Source organism: Mesoplodon mirus (assembly GCF_964341445.2).
Source record: "Mesoplodon mirus genome assembly, chromosome: X".
Classification (NCBI taxonomy): Eukaryota; Metazoa; Chordata; class Mammalia; order Artiodactyla; family Ziphiidae; genus Mesoplodon; species Mesoplodon mirus.
In genome coordinates this window covers 59,978,992-59,984,840 of record NC_138981.1, presented here as the reverse complement: position 1 = coordinate 59,984,840, position 5,849 = coordinate 59,978,992, and positions in this window count along the sequence as shown.

Below are 5,849 nucleotides of genomic sequence, written 5' to 3'. Positions count from 1 at the left end.
CTCCAGGGGTACTCTGGGGGAAACTGGAGCTTTTATCATAGAGGAAAGGATGGCCATGAGGCCTGCCCGGAGCAGCATCTTCCCTTTCTCCCTCTTCTTTTCTGTTACCCAGACCCCAGAGTGACTCTACCCTACTGGAAGGAAGCTTGCCTCATCCTAGATACTGGGCGGCGGTCCAGTGCTCTCAACTTAGGAAGGAGGCTGCTATATTCCATCTCGGACACCAGGTGGCACCAAAGTATAACCATAAATCCAAAGAAACCGGCAGGAAATGGACCTTGGGAGTCCTTGAACTATTTTCCTCTCCCTCCCCGCTCCCCACGTGGAATTGAAAAATAAGAAGCCTTTCAGATATGGTGGATAACTCTCATTCAATAAAAACGCTTGAATCTTTAATCTTCCAGCTGAAGATTCCAAGGATTTAAATGCAGCCTCAGTCCTCACCCTTCCCGGAGACCTATTTCTCAGCGGCAGATAAGGAAAATGGGACGTTCCTGGAATCATTTCAGATGCCTCCACCCTCCAGAAGAGTTGTTTTTCTTCAAGGTGGTCAGCTGAGGAGTAGCAGACATCAAACCTCGGCGGCTCTGCTCAAATCCTGGGCCCCCTTCTGAAGGGCTGCGTGCTCTGTCATGGGCATGCTAGGAATGACCATGTCTAAACAAGTTGTGATGTGGCCAACCAGCCTCATGGCCTCTTACAGTCAAACAGGACTGCTTCCAGCCCCTCGGACACGCTCCATAAATCCCCATTCCCAGGCTCCTCCACCTGGAATTCTGTCCACTCTCAGCTGTTTCTATCTGTCAGATCCAAGCCACTTGTTGAGGTGCAGATAGAGCTCCATGAAGCCTTCCTTCATTGCCCCCAGTCTGAAGGGACCTCCACTTTTCTAAATTACCATAACAACTTGTGCCATTTGCCCTATTCTTCTACTTTATGTTATAGTTGTTTGTGAACATGTCTCCCCTACAAAATTATGAGCTCCCCAAGGGCAACGACCATATTTTATGTATCTTTTTTATACCCTGTACTGATGAACAGAGTAGGCACTCAATAAATAATGATAATAATATCTTACATTTGTATGGTGCTTACAGTTTACAAAGCACATTCACATCCATTTTCCCATTTAATCCTCACAACAACCCTGTGAGGTAGGTGTTATCATCCCTGTTTTACAGATGAGCAAACAGACTCAGAGAAGTTAAAGAACTTGCCCATGGTCATACAGCTGGGAAGAGGCGGAGAAGGGTCTGAATGCAGTTTTTCTGACCCTAAATTCAGTTCTTTCAACTTTCTCTACCTGAGCTGGTGGCTGGAAATTCCTTCCTGGAGACTGAGGTCATGGAACTCATCATGGGACCGGGGGAAAAGGGAGGGGAAGATCTAAAGGTCAAACTCCTTTCATCTCTGCTCCATTCTCTCCCCCTTCCCTTGTCTCCAAAGAGGATTTCGGAATGCAATCTTACTTTATTTAAGAATGTCCTGGTGTGAGATGTCCTTGTGGATAAGAAGAAACAATGTGGGGTGAAGATGGGACAGTAAAGGTGTATTCACAGCCGGTGACTAGTGGATCTTTGGAGGCCTGAAGGGAGGTCCCTGGCCTGTCCAGTAATTTAATTAACGACTTGGATCAGGACATTGATGGCATGCTGGTCAAATTTGTAAATGACGCTGGTTTCAGGAAGATCCCAAGAGGCCATAATGAACCAGGAAAATGAAATGTGAAGTTTCATAGTCTAGTTCATCAAAACCAAATGCTTCAGTGCAAGGGAGGAGAGACGTGACTCTGTGTGAAAAGGTTTCAGGTGATTGAGGTGCCTGCAGGCTCATTATTTTTGACATTAGCTGCCTGCAATGCTAATGAATTCAGGGCTAGGATGTGGGAGATTACAGTTGTGCTTTCTTCTCTGCTCATTAGACCACAGTGGAGGACCGTCTTTAGCCTTGGACACCGCACAAGGACAGGGGCATTAGCAACCTGGAGCGTGCACAAAAGACGGAGACCAGGAGTGTGAGGGGATTTTAGAATCATCGTCTATGAACCTGGAGAAGGGATCAAAGAGGGGATGTGGTGGATCCGGATCAAGTTTTCAAATATTGGATGCTTCATCATATATAAGAAGGAGTCATCTTGTTTTGCTCGATAAGAGGGACAAAAGGCATGTGCTCTGGGTAAACATATTTTGACTCAACCTAAGGAAGAACTTTATGATGGTTCAAGATGACCAAATGTTATGCAATGGTCGGCTTTGAAAGGACAAGATATTCCCATCACTGGAGGTATTTAAACAGAGAGAGGCAAGATAACTATTGGCAAAGAGGTTGCAGAGGGGATCAAGCATCAGATCATAAGGGTGAGGAATTAGGCAATCATTAAGTCAGCTTCTGACACTGTAATTTGGGGATTCAAGTCAGGGGTAGGGGTGGGGGCCAGAGGTGAAAATCGTTGTGGCCCTCAAAGTAGGTACCTCCCAACCATTTACTATCTCTGCTTCCAGCCTGCCCTGCACAGAGACTCCAGTAATATTTTTCTGAATACTTTATCATGAGACTTTCCAGCTCACGTATCATAGAATCCCAGTAACTCTAGAGGTCATCCGGCACAGTCCTTTATCAGATGCTTTTTTGCCTTTGAATCACCCACATGGAGTGATTGTCCAGTCACTGAATATCTCTGGTGATGGCGAGCTGCCTACCATTTGGGGTAGTCTATTCTAATTTCAGAGACTATTACTAATCATTAGAAAGTTCTTCCTAAACACAGCGAAATGCTTATATCAGGCTGTTGAGATTAGGAAATTTTTTATTTTCTGTTTTTGAAACTGTTGGTAATAAATTTTTAAAGGACTTCAAGAGGCTGGAATCATGAGCCAAAACTTTTATTATCATTTTTTTCATTATAAAAAGGAAAGAAAAAAGCCTCTTCCCTCTGTTGAACCAAAATCTGCTTTCCTGTAACTTCCACCCATTAGATCTCAGAGCCCTTGGAGTCATACACAGAATAAATCTACAGCTTCCTCTTCACCATGAGCCCAGTAATGATTTGCTGACAGTAGACAAATTTCTCTGGGGATTTGCTAGTCCCCTCACTATTCTCACCACTCTTTCTCTGGCTATACTTTTGTTGACATTTCCTTTGAAGTGTGATGCCTGCATTGAACGGAGGACCTCAGGTGTGGTCTGACCAGCGCAGAGTAGCACAAGATGATCACCTCCTTTATTCTGGATGTTATACTCTTATTAATACAGCCCAAGGTCACAGTACTTTTTGTAACAACCAAACCGTGCTTTTGACTCATGGATCATGATGAGTTTTCATTTATTCTAAAACCCTCTAAGCAACATCTCTCACTTCCTACGGTTGTACTGTTACATTTTGGAATTCAAATAGGTGACTTCATATTTGTCCCTGTAAACTTTGATTTTGCTATAGCGAGTCCAGCCTCATGACTGGTATATATCATACCAGCCTCTTGACAGCTCTACGAATTCTTATTCTGTCATCTCACATTTTGGCTCTCTCTCCCAGCTATGCGTAATTTTCAAATTTGATCTAGTGACATTAAAACAGAAAGAACCCTTTTGTGTGTGGTCGTTCAACTGGTTAAGAATCACTTAGAATCCCCACATTTCTTTATATTGTCTCAAGAGTATGGTGAGAGAACGTTTTATTGAACTCCAAATACATTGTAGGGGTAGCATTCTCCTCATCTGCCCATCGAGTCACCCTATCAAAGGAAATGAGCTTGAGTGGGGAATGATTTGTTTTCCCTGAATCCATGCAGGGGCTGAGTGATCTTCTCTTCCTTTTGTAAGTGCTCACCAATCCTCCTTTTAATAATTTGTTCTTGAATCTTGCCTTCAATCAATATTTAACTCGTTGATCTCAGTGACACGGCAGTGTGCATCCCTTTCACCCTCCATGGGGTTTTCAAAGACATCACCAGTTGTCCTGCAACTTGAGCTGCAGGTCATCATAATGCCCTGGGCTGTTATTGACCTAAACTATGAGATGGAGTTGCTCAGAGCAGCTAAAGGCTCTCTGGGACTAGACTGCCTTGAGGAGCCTCTCTCTGGGGCTCACTTTGTCCCTTTGACTTTGAAAATCCTTCTCTTTGCAGAAGAGAAGGAACACAGGGGTTGCCTAGGAGGTTTTGATTCCTCTCTGTAAAACTATTAACAAATGAAAAAGGGCGCCACATCACTCATCTGGTAACACCCAAACTCCTCAGCTGTTATGAAGACCTCCACAACCTGCCTTTCCAATCTGATTTCCCACCATTTAACTTGAACCCTCTACTTCGGTCAAGTCAGTTCCCTCACTGCTCCTCAAGCACATCTAGACCTTATCTCCATGCTCTGGCTGAGGACTTTCTCCCAATTTGGAATGCCCACTATTCCACCCATCCACCCAGATCTCATCATAGCCTTTCTTGCAATTTCTGTAACTCCTGTAACCTTTATCATACAATTGAAGTCACAGAGATTATGGATGTCACTCATATGATCATAGTTCAATTTTGTCTTCCTGACAGTATGCACACCGAAAGGGGTATGTTTTATCCCTCATGGTATATAAACCAGCACAGGGCCTGGCCTACAGTCCTGATAACCATCCTCACTTCCAACAGAGATTTTCCACAGTGACCAACCTCTGGCCCTTCACACACACACCACAAGTTCAGATCCCAAGATAGCTGTGTCCAGCTCCTCAAATGACTAATATAGAAACTAGATAAATCTAAGGATGCAGGCTGGACCTGGTCTAGGCACTAATGATTTTTGCAGTGTGAAATCAAATATAACTATACCTTCGGCCCTTTAAACAAGAACCTGGGCTTTTTTAGCTGGGCTCAGGGCTGGCGGTCAACAAGGGGGCCAAGAACACTCAAGGCACCCCCGGACAGCACTGACTGTCAATTAGACTGAAACCCTGCCTGCCTTGGAGGTCACTCAGACCTTTTGAAGGTGCGAAGACCAACTGTAATCTCTCACTGATGGGTCCCAAATAGGATTGGAGCTGGGTTTGCTATGGCACCTTGAGTTCTTAGAGGAGAAGCAATGTCTAAATCTTCCCAACTAGAAAGCCTCCTAATTTGGAGGTACACACACACCCCCCAGAAGAGGAGGCCCAATTTGGTAATACCTGACATGGAGCAATGAAAGGATCATGACAACAAAGACTCTGAATTGATCTAAAATGGTCACGTAACCCAGCCCTCTCTGCCTTCAGGAAAGTGAGCACCATTGCTTCCCTTAGTCATTCACTCAATTTGGCAACTATTATTGAGGACTTACTACATGCCGTGATCAGCTCCTATCTACAGCAAAGTTTTGCCTTGTGTCTAACAATCTTTTCCCCTCTATCTGTCTCAGAAGAAATGGAGAAGAGATCACCATCTCTGTCCTGATTTAGGAGTTACATTTTTGAAGCACACTTGTCATATAGTAGGTGCTCTACAATTATTGAATGTTACTTCATCAGCTTCTTCCTTTCTAAATTAAAAAAACAAACAAACCCTAGTCCTTTGGCACATTGTTTTTGCTCTTCTCCAGACCCTCTGCAGCTTTTCCACATATACTGAAAATGTGTTGACCAAAGGCAGACCCACGACTGTCTTCAAAGGCCTAACAAATACTAGGTAGAGTGGAGAAAGTTGAGGACCATGAGAAAGGTCATATGTTACTGGACTGCATTCTAGATCTGTTTCTAACACTGTGACATTGTGCTTTTCTGAGCCCATTTACCCAGTTATAAAATAAGTGGGTTGGACTACATGACTCTGAGGTTACTTCTAATTCTAAAAATTCGGACTCTGATTACTTCCCAGTGACTCCATCCTAAA